At 43.7% G+C, this 24,499-nt stretch overlaps 1 pseudogene across 1 annotated transcript in view; it reads right to left on the bottom strand.

Moving 5' to 3' along the window:
- The window catches only part of LOC311133117 (sodium-dependent neutral amino acid transporter SLC6A17-like), a 43,865-nt pseudogene that overhangs the window by 2,225 nt on the left and 17,141 nt on the right, over nucleotides 1-24,499 (bottom strand). Inside the window, exons 3-8 of the transcript in view lie at nucleotides 16,730-16,856; nucleotides 7,227-7,408; nucleotides 6,708-6,818; nucleotides 6,292-6,533; nucleotides 4,646-4,838; nucleotides 68-259 (exon numbers count right to left, since the gene is read on the bottom strand). The product of the transcript in view is annotated as a sodium-dependent neutral amino acid transporter SLC6A17-like (transcript). The remainder of the gene's footprint in view (nucleotides 1-67; nucleotides 260-4,645; nucleotides 4,839-6,291; nucleotides 6,534-6,707; nucleotides 6,819-7,226; nucleotides 7,409-16,729; nucleotides 16,857-24,499) is intronic.

Here is a 24,499-nt window from a genome sequence, read left to right on the forward strand (position 1 = left end):
TGCTGAATTTGTGTAAGAAACTATGATAGAGGAGAATGGGAGAGCCACAGTGGATTTTAGGGCTGAGCTGTGAAGAGCTCCTTCTGGACCTTGTAGGTGTCAAGGACGGGCGTGGTGATGCCTGTCATGGTGCCGATCAACTGCCCAGGCCCAGGTTGATGAGCATGAAGAAGAACATGACGGACCAGAAGGGAGAGGCCGGGAAATGAGTCATGGCCTCTGTGAAGGCAATGAAGGCCAATCCTGTACCCTGCACTGACTGCAGAGAGAGAGGGATGGATAGAGAGAAAGAGAAAAAAAGAGTGAAGGAGAGAGGGAGCAAAGGAGAACCAAGAGATTGTGATAGAGAGAGGGAGAGGGGACAGAAGAGCCAAGAAGGAGTTTAGTTAAAACTAAAGCAGGAAGCACCAGTGACTCGGTCAATAAAGAAGTGGTCAGATGACGCAGATGCTAAGCTACAGGACTGTTTTGCTAGCACAGACTGGAATATGTTTCGGGATTCTTCCGATGGCATTAAGGAGTACACCACATCAGTCACTGGCTTCATCAATAAGTGCATCGATGACGTCGTCCCCACAGTGACTGTACGTACATACCCCAACCAGAAGCCATGGATTACAGGCAACATCCACACTGAGCTAAAGGGTAGAGCTGCCGCTTTCAGGGAGAGGGACTCTAACCCGGACGCTTATAAGAAATCCCGCTATGCCCTTCGACGAACCATCAAACAGGCAAAGCGTCAATACAGGACTAAGATTGAATCGTACAACACCGGCTCCGACGCGCGTCGGATGTGGCAGGGCCTGCAAACTATTACAGACCACAAAGGGAAGCACAGCCGCGAGCTGCCCAGTGACACAAACCTACCAGACGAGCTAAATTACTTCTATGCTCGCTTCGAGGCAAGCAACACTGAAGCATGCATGAGAGCATCAGCTGTTCTGGACGACTGTGTGATCACGCTCTCCGTAGCCGATGTGAGCAGGGACGGCTTGTTCAATAGGGCGATATGGGCGACGCACTGCCAAACGGGAAAAGGAAGGGATTTTTTTTCTAATCAATTATATCACGGCAACAGCAGTTATCAGTGTTCACGTCTGATCTGCCAGCCACTAAATGTCAAATCAGGCTAAAGTCGTGCTTCAAATGGCCCCGCCCGTTTTTGGGGCGATTTCAGTCAAGTTGAAAATCGCCCAGAAGTCTCTCATAGCCTGTCATGTAAAATCTATTTTTTTCACATTTCAAAGCTTTCAATACATTCTCTATGGGTGTCTGTGGGCTTGCACTTACGCGCTTTCGTCATACGTGACGTAACGTTGAACGTAACTAAGACAATGGCGGCTAGAAGCGTCTCTGTTGCGACCTGCAGTGCGGCGTTATTTTATGTTTTTAATTTGTAGACTTAGTTTACAAACATTCTGCCAACCATGGATTTCCAGTGGTTGGTTTTGGACTGATCTTGTTGATCGTGTACATACCCGCTACGAACGGACTAAATAATGAAAACGCTGCTGGCAGCTGAATCCCAATACAGCTGGGAGACTTGGCTGGATGAGTCCCGGACAGAGAAGTGGAGCCGGCCACCTTCACCCTGGTCAGAGCGGACCGCGATCCTGGTAAGAGAGCGACTCTGTACCCCGACATTGAACTGCTTTCTGTGTCATTGCGACCTTACTATCAATTAAATTCAATTTAAGGGCTTTATTGGCATGGGAAACGTGTGTTAACATTGCCAAAGCAAGGGAAGTAGATAGTAAACAAAAGTGAAATAAACAATAAATATTAACAGTAAACATTACACTCAGAAGTTTCAAAAGAATAAAGACATTTCAAATGTCATATTATGTATATATACAGTGTTGTTACAATGTGCAAATAGTTAAAGTACAAATGGGAAAATAAATAAACATAAATATGGGTTGTATTTACAATGGTGTTTGTTCTTCACTGGTTGCCCTTTTCTTGTGGCAACAGGTCACAAATCTTGCAGCTGTGATGGCACACTGTGGTTTTTCACCCAGTAGATAAGGGAGTTTATCAAAATTGGGTTTGTTTTCGAATTCTTTGTGGATCGCTGTAATCTGAGGGAAATATGTGTCTCTAATATGGTCATACATTTGGCAGGAGGTTAGGAAGTGCAGCTCAGTTTCCACCTCATTTTGTGGGCAGTGTGCACATAGCCTGTCTTCTCTTGAGAGCCAGGTCTGCCTACGGCGGCCTTTCTCAATAGCAAGGCTATGGTCACTGAGTCTGTACATAGTCAAAGCTTTCATTAAGTTTGGGTCAGTCACAGTGGTCAGGTATTCTGCCACTGTGTACTCTCTGTTTAGGGCCAAATAGCATTCTAGTTTGCTCTGTTTTTTTGTTTGTTCTTTCCAATGTGTCAAGTAATTCTCTTTTTGTTTTCTCATGATTTGGTTGGGTCTAATTGTGTTGTTGTTGTTGTTGTTGTTGTTGTCCTGGGGCTGTGTGGGGTCTGTTTGTGTTTGTGAACAGAGGCCCAGGACAAGCTTACTTAGGGGACTCTTCTCCAAGTTCATCTCTCTGTAGGTGATGGCTTTGTTATGGAAGGTTTGGGAATCGCTTCCTTTTAAGTGGTTACTATCTGCCCCGTGAGTTCCCCCAATTGTTTGTTACCGTTGTGTACTGTTGATAATCACAAGTTTACTGGAGAACTGAGACCAAGTAGAGACTTTGGACAGGGTGGATATGGTATAATAAAGGCAGTTTATTCAGAGGTAAAGATATCTGGAATCGCGTGCACGGACTCGTGCACGTGTGTAGGTCACCTAAATCATCAGAAAAATTGCCCCTCCTGAGAATTTTTTCAGGAGCCGCCACTGGATGTGAGTAAGACCTTCAAACAGGTCAACATTCACAAGGCCGCAGGGCCAGGCGGATTACCAGGACGTGTACTCCGAGCATGTGCTGACCAACTGGCAAGTGTCTTCCCTGACATTTTCAACCTGTCCTTGACTGAGTCTGTAATACCAACATGTTTCAAGCAGACCACCATAGTCCCTGTGCCCAACAACACTAAATGTAACCTGCCTAAATGACTACAGACCCGTAGAACTCACGTCTGTAGCCATGAAGTGCTTTGAAATGGTGGTCATGGCTCACATCAACACCATTATCCCAGAAATCGTAGACCCACTCCAATTTGCATATCACCCCAACAGATCCACAGATGATGCAATCTCTATTGCACTCCACACTGCCCTTTCCCACCTTGACAAAAGGAACACCTACGTGAGAATGCTATTCATTGACTACAGCTCAGCGTTCAACACCATAGTGCCCTCAAAGCTCATCACTAAGCTAAGGACCCTGGGACTAAACACCTCCCTCTGCAACTATATCCTGGACTTCCTGACGGGCCGCCCCAGGTGGAAAGGGTAGGTAACAACACATCTGCCACGCTGATCCTCAACACAGGGGCCCTTCAGGGGTATGTGCTCAGTCCCCTCCTGTACTCCCTGTTCACCAATGACTGCATGGCCAGGCACGACCCCAACACCATCATTAAGTTTGCCGACGACACAACAGTGGTAGGCCTGATCACCGACAACGATGAGACAGCCTATAGGGAGGAGGTCAGAGACCTGGTTGTGTGGTGCCAGTATAACAACCTCTCCCTCAACGTGATCAAGACAAAGAAGATGATTGTGGACTACAGGAAAAGGAGGACCGAGCACGCCCCCATTCTCATCGACGGGGCTGTAGTGGAGCAGGTTGAGAGCTTCAAGTTCCTTGGTGTCCACATCACCAACAAACTATCATGGTCCAAACACACCAAGACAGTCGTAAAGAGGGCACGACAAAGCCTATTCCCCATCAGGAGACTGAAAAGATTTGGCATGGGTCCTCAGATCCTCAAAAAGTTCTACAGCTGCACCATCGAGAGCATCATGACTGGTTGCATCACTGCCTGGTATGGCTACTGATCGGCCTCCGACCGCAAGGCACTACAGAGGGCAGTGCGCACGGCCCAGTACATCACTGGGGCCAAGCTTCCTGCCATCCAGGACCTCTATACCAGGCGGTGTCAGAGGAAGGCCCTAAAAATTGTCAAAGACTCCAGCCACCCTAGTCATACACTGTTCTCTCTGCTACCGCATGGTAAGCGGTACCGGAGCGCCAAGTCTAGGTCCATAAGACTCCTGAACAACTAATCAAATGGCTACCCGGACGCTGCTGCTACTCTCTGTTTATTATCTATGCATAGTCACTTTAACTCTACGTACATGTACATATTACCTCAATTACCTCAGCTAACCTGTGCCCCCGCACATTGACTCTGTACCGGTACCCCCTGTATAAAGCCTAGCTGCTGTTATTTTACTGCTGCTCTTTAATTATTTGTTATTTCTTTGTATTTGTTATTTAATTTTTTACTTATCTATTTTTTACATAACACTTATTTTTCTTAAAACTGCATTGTTGGTTAAGGGCTTGTAAGCATTTCACTGTAAGGTCTATATCTGTTGTATTCGGCGCATGTGACAAATACAATTAGATTTGATTTGATTTATAAGGATGACTAGAAAAAGCCTAATTGGTTTGGTGTTGTGAAGATGGATTATATTCAGACCCAGTTTCGGTGATGTAGAGCTCAAAGCCCAGACAAACAGACCCACTGTACCTTGTTGAGCTCATCCTCCAGGACACAGGGGTCCAGGCCCAGCTCGGCGAAGCTGCCCTCCTTCACAGTCTTGATGACGCCGTATATCTCAGCGTAATCTACGGTGGACAGCTGGGAGAAGTTCACGTGTGACGGAATGAGGTCATGACTCAGCACGTTAGAGTTCAGGTAGCCAAGGATCTTCTCTGCATTCCTGAAAACACCACAGGGAAACATGTTAGAGCACAAGATGAAACGTACTGCAAAAGTCCTGACTCTGATCACAGAGAGGGCATGATAAAAAATGTATGGCGTGAGCAAAGAGTCATTTCATTCTGGATTAGACAGCTTAAATTCCCTCCACTATCACTAGGAGAGAGTGGGGTAAATTGAGCCATTTTTTACATTCAGCATCACTCCGTCAAAGGAAATATAGTTTTCTTTCTAACCAAGATACCTACATATATTTTAGGATGTTGTGTATCCCTGGAAATAATCAGAATTCATGTAAACATAACAGTTTTGAAAACATAGCTTGTCCAAAAAAAGTGGTCTCTTGGCAGAATCTATCCCGGGTATTGGGTAAATTGAGCATAGGGACAAGGTAAATTGAGCAGACTTGGGGTAAGTGGGTGATGCTGTCCTGTGACAGTGTGTGATGGTGCTGGTTGGTCAAAGTTTAATTCAAGGAATGGGGGGGGGTGTGGTATATTGAATAACTTAAATGCATAGATTCTCTGTTCAATATCACTTACCCTTCCATTTATTGACCACTTGTCTGGGACAGGGATATTGTTTGGATGTGCCAATTCGTAGGTAAGTTCTCTGCATTTGAGGCTACTAAGCCCATGAAACTGGTCTGCAAGATTCTTGATATGTTTAGCAAGCTCAGACTCCATGTCATCAGATAATACTTTGTGTGCCTCTGCTACTCTATCACAGCCACTCTTTTGCACAGGTACAGGTATCGTTTTCTTTTTTGTACCTCTTTGGTGTCATTCAGTCTATTTTTTCATCCCTTGCTCCTGCTCGAATGGACTTCTTCCTTTCTCTCACTTCCTTGGCTGCTCTCTCAAGAACCTCAAGGGGGGCTAGACCCCTGCCCTTTTTATGTCTGTATGCACAGGGCATGATGATGTCTTGTCTGTAACAATAAACATGCACTTGAGTTCATACGCATGACTGCAAAAATAATATCAGTTTTATGTATAAAACGGACAAAATGTAATCATTGTTTGTATGGGGTATGGTGGCCATTGGCTCTACTTACCCCAATGCAAACATTTGGACTATATTAACTCACACATCTACACTTTCATGCTAGGTTTAGGACCTCATGTTGTAGCTTATAAAGACCCCAACTGATGTATAAAACAATCTTAAAATGATCTACTTTGGTTTAGATAAAAGCATCATGAAACTTAGAACACAATACATTCATTTGACTTTGTGAAAATCAGTTTTCAGTTTTTTGGACCTAACTTTTTCCATGTGGTTTCTTCATTCACAGACTCCATGAAATGATGACCTCCTCCAAAATATTTGGTCACATGATTGATTTTATGTATGGTTTCCTAGAAGCAAGGCTGGCTCAACTTACCCCTTTGGCTCAACTTACCCCACTCTCCCCTACTAGATGGCCGATAGGGCAGTTGATTTGAACTCACTCTATGACACACTTCTCGTTCATAAGGTTTGCCTTGAAGCCCAGCACAGCGAACACCACCAGAGTAGCCAGGATGGAGGTGACAAAGTTGATAATGGAGACGAGCACGGCGTCAAAGTGGCAGTTGTTGTCTATCTTGTTGTAGCTGGAGAAGGTGATGACTCCACCGAAGCACAGGCCAAGGGCAAAAAACACCTGTGTGGCTGCCTCCCTCCAAACCTGGGGCTCCAGCATCTTCTCCAGCTTGAACACACAATAACACATTGACTGACTAGTTGGTTTTAATTATTAGAAATGTTTATAAATTATATAGGGGTAGTAGCTGTCTTTTCCCATAAATGACAGCATGCAACTGCAATGGAAGCTTCTCTGTGCATGCATGCGCGCATGTGTATAACGGCCTTCTCTGAATCTCACCTTGGGAGTGAACATGTGTGCGATGCCATCAACAGCGCCCTTCAACAGCAAACCTCTCACCAGGAAACAGAAGAGCACCACGTAGGGGAACAGAGAGCTGAAGTACATCACCTGTCAGACCACAAGAAACAACATTCAGTCACACGTTCTGTATTATAGCTACACCATCCATGCCAGAGGAAGGAAGGACACCAGTTCAGCAGCACTCCAGTTCAGTAGAACTCCAGTTCAGTAGTGCAATTTTTAGTCATGTCATGTTCTTTAAAAAGTGTGGACCTGTCATATATCTTCCCTACACTCTTTTGACTCTCCCCCCATGCCCCCTGCCCATCTCCCCAGGCATCCTGCCCCTCTCCCCCACACCCCTCTCCCCCACGTCCCCTGCCCCTCTTCCCGACGCCCCCTGCCCCTCTCCCCACACCCAGTTTCCCTTTCCCCCACACCCCCTGCCCCTCTCCCCCATCCTCCTTGCCCCTCTTCCCCACAAACCCTCCACTTTCTCCCCACAGCGCTCCCTACCTTCCCGGAGGACGCGATACCTCTGATGACAGCCAGACAGACGATGATCCAGGCCACAAGCAGAGACAGGGTCATCTTGACGTTCAGGCCGCCGCTATCTGCGATGGTGCTGATGGTATTCAGGGTCTGGCGGTACCAAAAGTAGGTGGTGGCCGAGCTTTTCTCACACTCAGGCTCCATGACTGCAGAGGGGTGAGGGGGAGGAGGGTGGTCAGTGAGGGGGGAGGGAGAGAGAGAGGGAGGGTGAGAAGAGTGTTGGTGAAAAGGGAGGGAGGTCAGAGAGAATGAAAGAGAGGGAGAGAAAGGGGAGGGAGGTATGAGATAGGGGGAGTAAAGGGGGAGTAGAAGGGCGAAAGATAGAGAACAAGATAAATATAATAAGGGAGAGAATATTTACACAGGGACCAAATCCCCTCCCCCCTCTGGATTGGCTCTCCCAGACTGACATTAGTAAGGTAAACCAACCTGGAGTCAGGGGTAGACGTAACATAGTAAACGAAGATCTGGGACACTCCAATTAGTATGATATGTTACGTTTGGTATGGTATGTATTAATTTGTGGATGCCCATCATCCATTTCGTATGATATGTTACAAATTACAATTCGTATGATATGTTACGTATTGCAATTCGTACAATATGTTACGAATTTGCAATTCATATGATATGTTATGAATTTCAATTTGTTGTGGCTAACGTTAGCTGGATGGCTAGGTGGCTAATGCTAATGTTAGCTAGGTGGCTAACGTTAGCTAGGGGTTAGGGGTTAAGGTTAGGGTTAAGGCTAAGAGTTAGGTTAAAGGGTTAAGAGTTAGGGTTAGGCTTAGTTAACATGCTAAGTAGTTGCAAAGTAGCTAAAAAGTAGTCAGTAGTTGCAAATTTGCTAATTAGCTAAAATGGTAAAGTTGTCCAAGATGAGATTCGAAGACGCAACCTTTGGTTTGCTAGACATTAGCGTTATACGCCTACCCATCCACCCTGACCAACCACCCTCCTTTCATTTTTTCCTTAAGTAACCTCTGTCTTATGTAACCATCCTAAACGTAACATATCATACTAATTTGAGTGTCCCGGATTTTCATTTACTATGTTATGTTTAGTCTATGAGACCAGCCTGGGTAAACAAAGTCATCCTTGTACTTGGCATGCACAGTGTGAGCACTCATTCAGGACTCTCATATTTTCACCTTTAATAGTTCAACCTTGAGGAAAATATACATGGATCTAAGTCTGGAGAAAGCATTCTTACAGATGTACTACAGAAATACACACACATGGACACACATGCATGCACGCACAGAAATGGCCAGCTCAACTAAGTGTACCAGTCTCTATTTATGTCAAGTAGATGGCAATGTTCAGCAGAGGAAATCAAGATGGCCTCCATAATTCTCTTTTTATCCTCTCTTGCTTCCTCTCTCTATGAGTGATTGCATTCAAGCTTATATGCAGTAACTCTGTCTATCTGTGCCCCTCTCTCTCTCCCTCTCTTATCTCTCCCATCTCCCCCCTCTCCTACATGTCGCTCCAGCATGACCGAACTGTATTAAAAGTGAAAGCTACAGTAGGTCTGAATGACCTTGGTCTCTGTGTTCTTTAGCTGATCGGTGCCAATGTGAACCACAGTCTATCTGATGTGGTTAGTGCAGACATGTAACCATGGGGCCAGGCCAGAGTGGGTGCAAAGCAGTGTGGTCCTGGGGTCCCACAACCCTGCATGAATTATGGGGTCTACCGTTCACTATGACCATGGCGAGAGGTCACTTTTTAGCACAGGATTAAAGACAATGCTACAGACAACCTGTAATGCCACTGTGGAAAACCTCATTTACCACTATACTGTAGTGTAGGAGGTTACCTGGCACGGTGTAGTAAACCACCATTAGCAGTAATGTACAATTAAACCTATGGGGAATCACATACAATACTAGCATTTGTGTGAAGTACCGTATGATTACACAATAACATGATGACTTGCTACACCATGCCTTATGCCTCTGTCTCTCAGTGTAAGAACCCTTCTGTTGGAGCAGAACTATCTGACCAGCTGCAGCTGCTCTCCTCCATGCTCACTGGTGGCTGACTGTCTCATACTGCTGTGACATGTGAGGGGCGGAGGAGAGGAGAGGAGACGAGAAGAGAGGAAAGGAGATGAAAAGAGAAGAGAGGTCAGGCGCTGAGTGATTTTATTATCACCACTTCTAATCTAATAGAGCCTCAGAGGACTTTAATCTGGAGTATCTCCATCTGAGTCATGAAGGAGTCTCGTAAGTAAACTAACACCATCAGCTGATCGAGTTAGATGTGTGATTCAGCGCCTGCCCTGGTCGACACTGGATTGAACTGGGAGATTGAACTACGAAACACAAATGTGTTTCTCTCAGACTGATCAAAAATGATTGTGCAAGTATGGATTAATTCTTATTCTACAGGGCAAAATGAGTGTGTATAACCCGATGGAAATGAGTAATATCTGAGTAATTGTTATGGGAATTATTTAACAAACTATTTCAGTGTCTCTGTACGTCTCCCAAAAGGTTGTAAGTCTTTTGGGATTTAAGTAACGGACAGAGTCCCGGTCTGCATGGTCAGAGATTTATTCATTGAGAATTCTGCCATCACAATTTCAGAGTCCATCTTTTATAGTCACACGTCATACAAAAAAATCCCTCCCCTCTGTAGGCGGGCTGTAGTTTTCCACTCTAAAACTGCTCTCCTGACCATCAGTTCACACACACACACATATACTCACATGCATACACACATACATACACACACACCTTCTTATCATAGCCTACTCCCTACATTCCTCAGTTATTGCCGTTCTCACAATATTCTGCACCATACTCATTAAAAAGCCTATCAGTTGCCTGTAGGCAGTTCTCCTTGTCCTTTGTTGTCTGGCCTAACTCTTACTCACATTGCTAAATAGTGGCTCAATGCCATAGCCTTTACTGGTCCTACACTCACACATTTCTAACACATTATACACAGTTTCATGGTAATTAGTAATTAATAATTAATCTATCAATTCCACCCTTTGACAAAATATTACACACATACAAAATATATGTTGTTATAGAAATGAATCACACTCATTGAAGTATATAAGTTGGTTTGCATATAAAAACATTACAGGTTCATCAGGGTTACCCCATGATTAAAAGCGTAACGTTACTTTTTAGCAATGGTAACTAGTACTTGTACCCTTATATGGCTCGCACTGCCATTTCTGGTAATTCCCTACTTTCACAATACTCCACCTGTCCTTAAACTGTGTATGGAGATTGACATTTTATGAACTTGTGTTAGGTTAACTACTACTTCTGGCGGATCAGGAGGGTTTGAGTGTGTTAGGAATATGGCCCCCACAATCAGACAGCTACCTACCGTCAGGAGACCTGTGAATCCCCACCCTCGCCCTGAGAACATGTCAGACGCCAGAGGCCAACCCATTGCTTTACCTTCTATCGAACTCACACAGGGATGATCAGACAGGATAAGGGAATCTTCGTTAAGGAGCCAACCCCCGAGCCCCAGTGGTGATCGGTTCTTTCTCCTAACTCTGTGTTTGTTCGTCAGGTGTAGCTGGGTCTACCTTTTTACAGTGTGTGACATGCACCCAGGTGGATCTTTCCGCAATTCTTACAGCGAAGGCCGTCACCAACAGGACCTGATATGGACCTTCCCAACGGTCTAGGTAATAGCTGTTTCGCTTTAGATTGTGCCTTCCTCTGATTACTGCAGCTCATTGCATAAATTTAGTTTCAAATACCAACTTGTTGTTTATTAAAGCATAATAAAAATGAAATTTGAATGACAACATTTGATAATACCTCAATTTACTTCTATCCCGTAAAAGTAATCCAAGATTAGTACAATTTACTAGCAACAGGTATCCCTCATTCAGGGAAAGCTCTCTCTTTCTTCTGTTGTTTTATGGTTCAAATTATATATATTATTACCAAATTATAATCTTCTTCACACTTTTCACAGTATTATAAATTACCCTCAACTTGGTAAAATAAACTATCTTAAAGTCCTCCTCTCATGCCTTTAGAATTTACCAGTGTGGATGATTAATTATCACCAGAAAGTTAAAACAGAGTTCAGAGGCAATTGAAATTATTCAACGAACTGTTCCATCCCATAGTATACCAAACATTACCAACATTCTAAATATTTCAAAAATCTTACTTATCCCAAGTGTTCATTAAGTCCTCATGACATTCATTCTCATAAGAAATAATATATACCCCAAACCGAAAAACTCCATAAAATTCACTGTGCGTGCTCCTCCAAGACCTATCACCCTTGACCTGCTGAAAACCCCCCAAAATTGAAACAACAACCCTTTATAAACATCATACTAGGTGTGTTGTTTTTTATTTGAAAACCCCAATTAAAAAACAACAACCAAACAGCCAGGTCATGAGGACTCCTGATTTCTCTCTTCCCCTTCTGCCTACAGTTTCTTAACTGGTGCCCTTTCCTTGCACAGTAACTACACGGTTCCTCACATTCTCTAGCAAAATGTCCCGTTTTGTCACAATTGTAACACTTCCACTCACTCCTGTCTCCACTATTACCATTTCCTTCTTGTCGGTCTTTGCTACCGTAACCTCTCTTCTCTCCTAGGTATTGACTAATAGTCTCACTGTCTCCCTGCTTACACTCGTGGACTTTGGAGAAGTCGGCATGTCTGTGATAATATTCTCTCAGATTATCACAGAGTTGTGCCAATTTATCTCCATAAGCCCCTCCTTCTGCCCACTCTAGAACCCCTGTATTCAGCTTAAAGCTGGCGGTAAGCACTTCCATATCTCTTCTGAACTGGTGTACCCCCGTCTTAGGGTGTGGTATCCCTTCCACTGCTCTCACTACATCTCTCTGCTTCGTTTACTAAATCCTGGCATTAGTAAATTCTATCCACACACCACCAAAAATGAATAACATATTTGCATACACATAACTAGAAAGCATGAATTTAATGCCATTCTTGCATAAACAATGCAATTCAACCTTTCTCAAATCTAATTACCTCTGTTATCAACAAAAATTATAGCCACCTCTTATGAAACCCCCAATCTGTCATTGTTTAGAATACAGCAGATATAGGTAACTGTCCTTTCTAAGTAGGCTACAAATAACACCAAACACATGCCGTAGTTGACCAGCATATATTGAATTTATCTCCATAGTATTAATATCCAATGTAGTGATTGACGTTCCTTAATGGAAACCCTAAATTGGCTTTGTACAATATTATATTAATTATGTCTCACCCATGATGTATGTCTATGTTTGGGTGAGCAAGTTAATATATAATTATTATTCCAATTATTATTTTATGAAGTCTCTAGCTTCTAATTCAACACAAAACCCCATCATCAAATGTACTCCCAGCAGAACTGAAAAAAACAAAACAGACTGTGATTTCCAGGACACTGCACCTTTGTTTCTGGCCTCACTATCTCCCCGAGAATTGGCCCTCCCTCAAGGTCCCTCCCAATCTGCTCTTGGTAAACTGCAAAACTTTTATTGCTTCTGGTTTCATAGGGTATTGCTTCTGATATGGCCTATGATTAGATTTGGGTATCACCTGTACTGGAATTACCCTTTTTATTAATCCTACGTCTGCTGGACCCCGGGACCACAAATGCTCTGGGACTTCTTTTAAGTCTGACTCCTGTTGTTCTGTCAACAGGTATTCCTCTCCTCAGCATCTGCTATTCTCATCTAAATGTACTCCGGGAACTGAATTGGCTCTCCAATTCAATTTCCGACGATACCTATTTGTGGATGGGCTGTGTTGATCTCCACTCACAATATTGACCCAATCAGTGATCCTCTTACCCTTGGATACCCACTGGCCCATGTCTTTCCAGTCCTCTGCTGGCTCCTTTGCTAGGGACACATGTGGGCTCCATCTTTCCCTGAACTTTGGGGCTCTAGTTCCACCTCCACTGCTGCGTGGGTGTTGTCATAGTGAAACCATTTCAAGGCTATAGTCCTTTCTGTGGTTTTAAATAATGCTTCCTCATAGATTGCATCTGGACCTGGGTGTTGGTTATACCAGAGAGTACAGTGTAGGTCATCGGGGGACATTTTAGTGGGGCCTGGTACTACATCATCAGCAAGTTCCATCAAGGTTCGGGGGAACATCAGTTATTCCCCCCCTTAACAAATCTTGACTATACCAATAACATGGCTCCCCTTCCCCACAGACCACCATATTGTCTCTGACTATGTGTGCTTTCATTCCCCTCTCAGTGGAAATGACGGCCACATTCAATTTAGTCATTACATCACGTCCTAGTAAATTTACCGGACACAGCTTAGATATCAGGATGGGTAAGGTTGCCTCTCCTCCTGATTGGTCATGTTTTAGGGTTATTGGGGCTGATAACCTTTCAATAAATTGATGACCAGAGGCAGATCGCATGATTTTCTCCCCATCAATCCTGACTCCATCTGGTTTCTATTCCTGTTGAAGTGCTAAGTCAATAGTAGCCAATTCAAACACTTCAGAATTTGGATCAATGGTTTCCGTAGTCTCCCCCTCACTAGAGTCTACTCTTTCTCCCTCAAGGACTAGTCACGCCTTATCTTCCTCTTCCTCACGCTCAAAGCTGGGAAATAGACGTCTGTTAGGCTTCTCTCTTTTTTCTTTCTTTCCTTTTCCTTTGGGTTTGCATTGAAAAGAGTTAGGGCCTGTCTTTCCACAGTATCTGCATGGGGCCTCACACTCTCTGGCGAAATGCCCTCCTTTGTTACAGTTGAAGCACCGACCTCCCCCGCTGTAGCCTTCACTTTTCCCTGCCTTTACCCGCTATTTCCCCAAGAGTGGGCATTAGGTACTCTGCTCCTTTCTGCTCTTTCTTGGCTCTGTCCTGTCTGTTATTCTGCTCATGATGAATTGCATATCGTTTAACCTCAGCTAGCGATGCCACCCACCAAAGTCCTTTTAATGGTTCTGCTTATCTCTGGTCTGGTTCGGGTATGCCACTGTTTGCGTTAAACACATCTTTAACTCTCTCTAAGTACTGGCTGACAGTCTCACTATCCTCTTGTTTTCACTCATGTGCTTTAGAGAAGTCTGCATGAGAATGGTAATGTTCTCTGAGGCTATTACACAATTCAGTTATTTTCCCAACATACTCTTCGTAATCGGCCCATGGCAAAAGTGCCCTCTGGGCATCCCCTGAAACCCACTGCCCTCTAACGGCAGCCCAAACCTTACTATTCCTGTTTTGGGGTGGGTCATTCCTTCTACCGCTCGGGCCACGTCCTCTGTGTTCATGGCCTGTCTGCTAAATGGCATATTATTATTATTATTACTGTATACATCTAAGGTTGCTGGGGCCCCTTTCATTCCCCGCCAATAGATTAGGTAAGGCTATCAGTGGGTACTGGCCCCCTCTTACTCTCTCTCTCTCTCTCTCTCTCTCACTGCTTCTTTCTCCTTTACACAACTTATGTATCTGTTTAAGCATGGATTCGAGTTTATCTGCGTCTAGACGTCCCTCAAAACCATACCTCTCCCTCCACCTGGTTACATAATGGAGATTTCTTCTATCCCTGGATTCCATTTTAATTACATCAAGTATTTCTCGTCCCCAGTAAATTCTGGGACCTCTTGTGAGGATTTGCCCCCCATGGTTGGTACTGTTAAAAATCCCTTAGCCACCTCTTCCATATAACAAGTCAATTTAAAAAGTAATTCAAAACAGCTTCACACAACAACACCTTGAATCACCCCTTCCTGTATATGTAATCTTGACTAGTCCCCCAGAATGATCTCATACTTTACGGAGGAATTTATCCCCACAATGTAATCTTGATAATTCCTGACAGTCTCATACAACAGCAATGGGTTCTCCCTCTTCTCTATACAACCACCTGGAACCACCCCTTCCTGTATATGTAGTCTTGACTAGTCCCCCAGAATTATCTCATACTTTACGGAGGAATTTATCCCCACAATGTAATCTTGATAATTCCTGACAGTCTCATACAACAGGAATGGGTTCTCCCTCCTCTATACAACCACCTGGAATTAGTTTGTAAGGCTCCAGAACGGATAGAGTTAAAGCAAAATCTACAGTTGTTTGTGACTTTTGACTTTACTAATATTCTATTTCTCACACATGCTATTTTAATTCCGTCTAGTGTACTTTTTGTATTTGTTTAACACGGATTATTTGTTGACTGTTCTATAATCTCTTACAGGTTACATCCCATAGGTGTACTTTTAATAGTTCCTTCTATTTTAACACCGGGTAGTTTCTTTTGGTAATGGCCTATTACCGTGAATCGTTACGGACCCACCAACCTTAAATCGGCTACCGGCTACAACCTTAAATTGGCTACCTTAAAATGGCTACGCATTGATCAATTTGCTACTTTAAATTATGACGTTACCCTCAGTCAATATTTTAGCAAGTTCTCAAATCAATTTAACCAAGTAATGAATAAAGACTACTGACCTTATCCTTGCAGCCGAGATTCAATGTAGGTTTGGATTCCGTCACCGTCTCTGTCATTAATCAGGTGTCCTCTGGCCTGTTTTAACCCTTAATGTCAAAGGGCAGGACTTTCTATTTACAAATGTATCATTCGCCCGTCGACGGTTTTCAGAGTTACCTGGAATGACAGAAGCAGGGTATAGGAATCCGGCTCAGAAGGACCAAGCTGTTATGGGAATTATTTAACAAACTATTTCAGTGTCTCTGTACGTCTCCCAAAAGGTTGTAAGTCTTTTGGGATTTAAGTAACGGACAGAGTCCCGGTCTGCATAGTCAGAGATTTATTCATTGAGAATTCTGCCATCACAATTTCAGAGTCCATCTTTTATAGTCACACGTCATACAAAAAAATCCCTCCCCTCTGTAGGTGGGCTGTAGTTTTCCACTCTAAAACTGCTCTCCTGACCATCAGTTCACACACACACACACACATATACTCACATGCATACACACATACATACACACACACTTTCTCATCATAGCCTACTCCCTACATTCCTCAGTTATTGCCGTTCTCACAATATTCTGCACCATACTCATTAAAAAGCCTATCAGTTGCCTGTAGGCAGTTCTCCTTGTCCTTTGTTGTCTGGCCTAACTCTTACTCACATTGCTAAATATATAAATAAAGGTGAAATAAAATAAAATAAAAAAATAGTGGCTCAATGCCATAGCCTTTACTGGTCCTACACTCACACATTTCTAACACATTATACACAGTTTCAGGGTGTAATAATTAGTCATTAATAATTAATCTATCAGTAATCAAATACAGGCCTTGTTAAAAAAGGAGAATGGATTCAAAATCCATTGAAGCCTTTCTAGTTTGTGTGACAAAGTGTGACAAACCACATTGGTCATGGCCACCCTGCTGCTTGGGCTTTATCAAACATTTCAGAGGAGTAATATGACTCAATTTTCTGTGCCCTCTGCATCTCTCCTCTGTCCCTCTATTCAGATCTGGCATCCACTCACTTGCTAATGATCCATTCCTCCTGATAGGGCATTCGGCCCATGGCAGTGGGTACTGGAAGGACTGGAAGAAGTAGAATATGCTCCAGCCGATGATTACACTGTAGTAGAGCCCCACAAAGCCACACACCTGGAATGGAGGAGAGGCAGAGTCTGTTAGAGTAAGAAAGTCCATTGAAACTGAGATGCTCCTCAGCACGAGTCCATCTCACTGCTAGTTGATGCCACACTTTCAGTCAAATGGCAGAGTGTGTGTGTGTGAATGTTCATGCATACACACTACTAAGAGGCAATGTCAAATATCTTTCTCATTCAGATGGTCTTGCAAAATTATTCATCCTCCTTGGCGTTTTTCCTATTTTGTTGCATTACAACCTGTAATTTAAATTGATTTTTATTTGGATTTCATCTAATGGACATACACAAAATAGTCCAAATTGGTGAAGTGAAATGAAGAAAATAACTTGTTTCAAAAAATTATACAAAATAAATAACTAAAAAGTGGTGTGTGCATATGTATTCAGCCCCTTTGCTATAAAGCCCCTAAATAAGATCTGGTGCGACCAATTACCTTCAAAAGTCACATAATTAGTTAAATAAAGTCCACCTGTGTGCAATCTAAGTGTCACATGATCTGTCACATGATCTCAGTATATATACACCTGTTCTGAAAGGCCCCAGAGTCTGCAACACCACTAAGCAAGGGGCACCACCAAGCATTGGCACCATGAAGACCAAGGAGCTCCCCAAACAGGTCAGGGACAAAGTTGTGGAGAAGTACAGATCAGGGTTGGGTTATAAAGAAATATCAGAAACTTTGAACATCCCATGGAGCACCATTAAATCCATTGTTAAAAAATTGAAAGAATATGGCACCACAACAAACCTGCCAAGAGAGGGCCGCCCACCAAAACTCACGGACCAGGCAAGGAGGCTATTAATCAGAGAGGCAACAAAGAGACCAAAGATAACCCTGAAGGAGCTGCAAAGCTCCACAGCAGAGATTGGAGTATCTGTCCATAGGACCACTTTAAGCCGTACACTACACAGAGCTGGGATTTACGGAAGAGTGGCCAGAAAAAAGCCATTGCTTAAAGAAAAAAATAAGCAAACACATTTGGTGTTCGCCAAAAGGCATGTGTGAGACTCTTTAAACATATGGAAGAATGTACTCTGGTCAGATGAGACTAAAATTGAGCTTTTTGGCCATCAAGGAAAACGCTATGTCTGGCGCAAACCCAACACCTCTCATCACATGAGAAGACCATCATGAGAAGACCACCATGTTTTTCATCGGCAGGGACTGGTCAGCATTGGTGAATAATTATGCACGCTCAAATTTTCTGTTTTTTTCGTCTTATTTTTGCATCTTCAAAGTGGTAGGCATGTTGTGTAAATCAAATTATACAAACCCCCCAAAAATCCATTTTAATTCCAGGTTGTAAGGCAACAAAATAGGAAAAATGCCAAGGGGGGTGAATACTTTCACAAGCCACTGTAGGCAGGAGAAGTATGTTATTGTCTCATGTTCCTGACCGTCTTCTGAGCCTTCATGTCAACGAGGACAGGCAGAAGCTAAACAAGGTCGGGAAATCCATGACTTATTAAAGTGCACTCTTTCATCCATTTTCACTGTGATCTCTTAAGAGGTAAAAAATAGCCATCCCTTGCCTCTCCCACACTACTCTCAGTCACGTGCAACTCCAACGGGGGTTGTCTCTCTTTCACACCCTAACCCCCCGATTACACAATCCAGATCAACAGATTTACACAAGGTCTATTTCCATTCCATAAAGCAACTGAGGAAAAACAAAATTGCTACTGTGTATACCACTTAAATGAAGAAGAAAAATGCCATTTTTGACAACTCAGTAAAACATCAACTCTGTCAGATTTTATTCTAACATTCAACTCCGTCAGAGTGCTGACAGTTGTAATAGAATGGTTATGTTTTTATTGGGGATTTTCAAATGAATAATTTTACAAAGTTTAGAATTGTTTGTATTTAACTTGTATGTTCTTGTCAACATTCTGAAAAAATATTTGAATCACTGTTCTGCAACACAAGCTTAAACAATTGAAGGATTTGCTGTGCTAAGCCTGAGGGATAATGTTTGATTTATAAATGTTGTTTTATGTTCTAAATCTAGAAAATCATCACAGAATGCTAACAAAATTTGCCCTGAAGCATTTAATTGTACTATAAAACAAAACAAAAATAAATTTGGAGATTTGTATTACATATTTGAATAATCTAATGTTAGAATTAAACAATCAAGGCCTTTAAAAACTTGTTGGACAATAATTCTAAAAAAGAAATGCCTTTTATGGTGTCTGACGGAGTTGACATACAGTGCATTCAGAAAGTATTCAGACCCCTTGACTTTTTTCACATTTTGGTACGTTACAGCCTTTCTAAAATTGATTAAATGGTTTTCCCCCCTCATCAATCCACACACAATACCCCATAATGACAAAGAAAAAACTGTTAGAAATGTTTGCAAATGTATTAAAAACAAAAAACAGAAAAATCACATTAACATAAGTATTCAAACCCTTTACTCAGTACTTTGTTGAAGCAGCGATTACAGCCTCAGGTCTTCTTGGGTATGACGCTACAAGCTGGGCACACCTGTATTTGCGGAGTTTCTCCCATTCTTCGCTGCAGATCCTCTCAACCTTTGTCAGGTTGGATGGGGAGCGTTGCACAGCTATTTTCAGGTCTCTCCAGAGATGTTCGATCAGGTTCAAGTCCAGGCTCTGGCTGGGCCACTCAATGACATTCAGAGACTTGTCCAGAAGCCACTCCTGCGTTGTCTTGCCTGTGTGCTTAGGGTCGTTGTCCTGTTGGAAGTTGAACCTTCTCCCCAGTCTGAGGTCCTGAGCGCTCTACAGCAGGTTTTCATCAAGGAACTCTCTGTACTTTGCTCCGTTCATCTTTCCCTCGATCCTGACTAGTCTCCCAGTCCCTGCTGCTGAAAAACATCCCCACAGCATGATGCTGCCACCACCATGCTTCACCGTAGGGATGGTGACAGGTTTCCTCCAGACGTGACACTTGGCATCCAGGCCAAAGAGTTCCATCTTGGTTTCATCAGACCAGAGAATCTTGTTTCTCATGGTCTGAAAGTCTTTAGGTGCCTTTTGGCAAACTCCAAGCGGGCTGTCATGTGCCTTTTACTGAGGAGTGGCTTCCGTCTGGCCACTCTACCATAAAGGCCTGATTGGTGGAGTGCTGCAGAGATGGTTGTCCTTCTGGAAGGTTCCCCCATCTCCACAGAGGAACTCTGGAGCTCTGTCAGAGTGACCATCGGGTTCTTGGTCACCTCCCTGACCAAGGCCCTTCTCCCCCCATTTGCTTAGTTTGAACGGGAGGCCAGCTCTAGGAAGAGTATTGGTGGTTCCAAACATCTTCCATTTAAGAATAATTGAGGCCAATGTGTTCTTGGGACTTTCAATGCTGCAGAAATGTTTTGGTACCCTTCCCCAGATCTGTGCCTCGACACAATCGGAGCTCTACTGACAATTCCTTCGACCTCATGGATTAGTTTTTGCTCTGACATGCACTGTCAACTGTGGGACCTTATATAGACAGGTGTGTGCATTTCCAAATCATATGCAATCAATTTAACTTACTAAAGGTGGACTCCAATCAAGTTGTAGAAACATCTCAAGGATGATCAATGGAAACAGGATGCACCTGAGCTCAATTTCAAGTCTCAGAGCAAAGGGTTTGAATACTTTCTAAAAACCTGGTTTCGCGTTGTCATTATGGGGTTTTGTGTGTAGATTGATGAGTGAAAAAAATAATTTAATCAATTTTAGAATAAGGCTGTAATGTAACAAAATGTGGAAAAAGTCAAGGGGTCTGAATACTTTCCGAATGCACTTTATATACAGCACCCGTGAAAATGTTGGACACACCTACTCATTCAAGGGTTTTTCTTTATTTTTACTATATTCTACATTGTAGAATAATAGTGAGAACATCAAAACTATGAAATAACACATATGGAATCATGTAGTAACCAAAAAAGTGTTCAACAAATCCAAATATATTTTATATTTGAGATCCTTCAAAGTAGCCACCCTTTGCCTTGATGACAGCTTTGCACTCTCTTGGCATTCTCTCAACCAGCTTCATGAGGTAGAGACCTGGAATGCATTTCAATTAACAGGTGTGCCTTGTTAAAAGTTAATTTGTGCCAATCAGTTGTGTTGTGACAAGGTAGGGGTGGTATACAGAAGATAGCCCTATTTGGTAAAAGACCAAGTCGATATTATGGCAAGAACAGCTCAAATAAGCATAGAGAAACGACAGTCCATCATTACTTAAAGATCCGGAAAATTTCAAGAACTTTCAAAGTTTCTTCATGTGCAGTCGCAAAAACCATCAAGCGCTATGATGTAACTGGCTCTCATGAGGACCGCCACAAGAAAGGAAGACCCATAGTTACCTCTACTGCAGAGGATAAATTCATTAGAGTTAACTGCACCTCAGATTGCAGCCCAAATAAATGCTTCACAGAGTAACAGACACATCTCAACATCAACTGTTCAGAAGAGACTGTGTGAATCAGGGCTCCATGGTCGAATTGCTGCAAAGAAATCACTACTAAAGGACACCAATAAGAAGAAGAGACTTGGTTGGGTCAAGAAACACGAGCAATGGACATTAGACCGGTGGAAATCTGTCCTTTGGTCTGATGAGTCCAGATTTGAGATTTTTGGTTCCAACCGCCGTGTCTTTGTGAACCGCAGAGTAGGTGAACGGATTATCTCTGCATGTGTGGTTCCCACTGTGAGGCATGGACGAGGAAGTGTGATGATGTGGGGCTGCTTTGCTGGTGACACTGTCTGTGATTTATTTAGAATTAAAGGCACACTTAACCAGCATGGCTACCACAGCATTCTGCAGCGATACGCCATCCCATCTGGTTTGTACTCAGTGGGACTATCATTTGTTTTTCAACAGGACAATGACCCAAAACACACCTCCAGGCTGTGTAAGGGCTATTTGACCAATAAGGAGAGTGATGGAGTGCTGCATCAGATGACCTGGCCTCCACAATCACCCGACCTCAATCCAATTGAGATGGAGGACCTCAGAGTGAAGGAAAAGCAGCCAACAAGTGCTCAGCATATGTGGGAACTCCTTCAAGACTGTTGGAAAAGCATTCCTCATGAAGCTGGTTGAGAGAATGCCAAGAGTGTGCAAAGCTTTCATCAAGGCAAGTGTCTAGTTTGAGAAACAGACGCCTCACAGATCCTCAACTGGCAGCTTCATTAAATAGTACCCGCAAAACACCAGTCTCAACGTCAACAGTGAAGAGGCGACTCCGAGATGCTGACCTTCTAGGCAGAGTTGCAAAGAAAAAGCCATATCTCAGACTGCCCATATTCAAATTTTATTTTTATTGGCCAGTCTGAGATATGTCTTTTTCTTTGTGAGGCGCCTGTTTCTCAAACTACACACTCTAATGTATTTGTCCTCTTGCTCAGTTGTGCACCGGGGCCTCCCACTCTTCTTTCTATTCTGGTTAGAGCCAGTTTGCGCTGTTCTGTGAAGGGAGTAGTACACAGCGTTGTATAAGATTTCTTGGCAATTTCTCGCATGGAATAGCCTTCATTTCTCAGAACAAGAATAGACTGACGAGTTTCAGAAGAAAGTTCTTTGTTTTTGGCCATTTTGAGGCTGTAATCGAACCCGCAGTTGCTGATTCTCCAGATACTCAACTAGTCTCATGAAGGCCAGTTTTATTGCTTCTTTAATCAGCACAACAGTTTTCAGCTAACATAATTGCAAAAGGGTTTTCTAATGATCAATTAGCCTTTTAAAATGATAAACTTGGATTAGCAAACACAACGTGCCATTGGAACACGGGACTGATTGTTGCTGATAATGGGCCTCTGTACGCCTATGTAGATATTCCATAAATATTCAGCCGTTTCCAGCTACAATAGCCATTTACAACATTAACAATATCTACACTGTATTTCTGATCAATTTTATGTTATTTTAATGGACAAAAAAAAATGCTTTTCTTTCGAAAACAAGGACATTTCTAAGTGACCCCAAACGTTTGAACGGTAGTGTATTTTGATTTGTTTAACACTTTTTGGGTTAATACATTTTTACATTACATTTACGTCATTTAGCAGACGCTCTTATCCAGAGCGACTTACAAATTGGTGCATTCACCTTATAGCCAGTAGTACAACCACTTTACAATGTTTTTATTTTAATTTTATTATTATTATTTTTTTTTAGGGGGGGGGGGGGGTGGGTTGGGGTAAGGGGGGGGGGGGGGGGGGGGTAGAAGGATTACTTTATCCTATCCCAGGTATTCCTTAAAGAGGTGGGGTTTCAAATGTCTCCAGAAGGTGGTGAGTGACTCCGCTGTCCTGGCGTCGTGAGGGAGCTTGTTCCACCATTGGGGTGCCAGAGCAGCGAACAGTTTTGACTGGGCTGAGAGGGAACTATGCTTCCGCAGAGGAAGGGGAGCCAGCAGGCCAGAGGTGGATGAACGCAATGCCCTCGTTTGGGTGTAGGGACTGATCAGAGCCTGAAGGTCCGGAGGTGCCGTTCCCCTCACAGCTCCATAGGCAAGCACCATGGTCTTGTAACAGATGCAAGCTTCAACTGGAAGCCAGTGGAGTGTGCGGAGGAGCGGGGTGACGTGAGAGAACTTGGGAAGGTTGAACACCAGGCGGGCTGCGGCATTCTGGATGAGTTGTAGGGGTTTAATGGCACAGGCAGGGAGCCCAGCCAACAGCGAGTTGCAGTAATCCAGACGGGAGATGACAAGTGCCTGGATTAGGACCTGTGCCGCTTCCTGTGTAAGGCAGGGTCGTACTCTCCGAATGTTGTAGAGCATGAACCTACAGGATCGGGTCACCGCCTTGATGTTAGCAGAGAACGACAGGGTGTTGTCCAGGGTCACGCCAAGGCTCTTCGCACTCTGGGAGGAGGACACAGCGGAGTTGTCAACCGTGATGGCGAGATCATGGAACGGGCAGTCCTTCCCCGGGAGGAAGAGCAGCTCCGTCTTGCCAAGGTTCAGCTTGAGGTGGTGATCCGTCATCCATACTGATATGTCTGCCAGACATGCAGAGATGCGATTCGCCACCGGGTTATCAGAAGGGGGAAAGGAGAAGATTAGTTGTGTATCATCAGCGTAGCAATGATAGGAGAGGCCATGTGAGGATATGACAGAGCCAAGTGACTTGGTGTATAGCGAGAATAGGAGAGGGCCTAGAACTGAGCCCTGGGGGACACCAGTGGTGAGAGCACGTGGTGCGGAGACAGCTTCTCGCCACGCCACTTGGTAGGAGCGACCGGTCAGGTAGGACGCAATCCAAGAGTGAGCCGCGCCGGAGATGCCCAGCTCGGAGAGGGTGGAGAGGAGGATCTGATGGTTCACAGTATCAAAGGCAGCAGACAGGTCTAGAAGGATAAGAGCAGAGGAGAGAGAGTTAGCTTTAGCAGTGCGGAGAGCCTCCGTGACACAGAGAAGAGCAGTCTCAGTTGAATGACCAGTCTTGAAACCTGACTGGTTTGGATCAAGAAGGTCATTCTGAGAGAGATAGCAAGAGAGTTGGCTAGAGACGGCACGCTCAATAGTTTTGGAGAGAAAAGAAAGAAGGGATACTGGTCTGTAGTTGTTGACATCAGAGGGATCGAGTGTTGGTTTTTTGAGAAGGGGTGCAACTCTCGCTCTCTTGAAGACGGAAGGGACATAGCCAGCGGTCAAGGATGAGTTGATCAGCGAG

This window comes from Coregonus lavaretus, assembly GCF_964263955.1.
Source record: "Coregonus lavaretus genome assembly, chromosome: 8".
NCBI classification, from domain to species: domain Eukaryota; kingdom Metazoa; phylum Chordata; class Actinopteri; order Salmoniformes; family Salmonidae; genus Coregonus; species Coregonus lavaretus.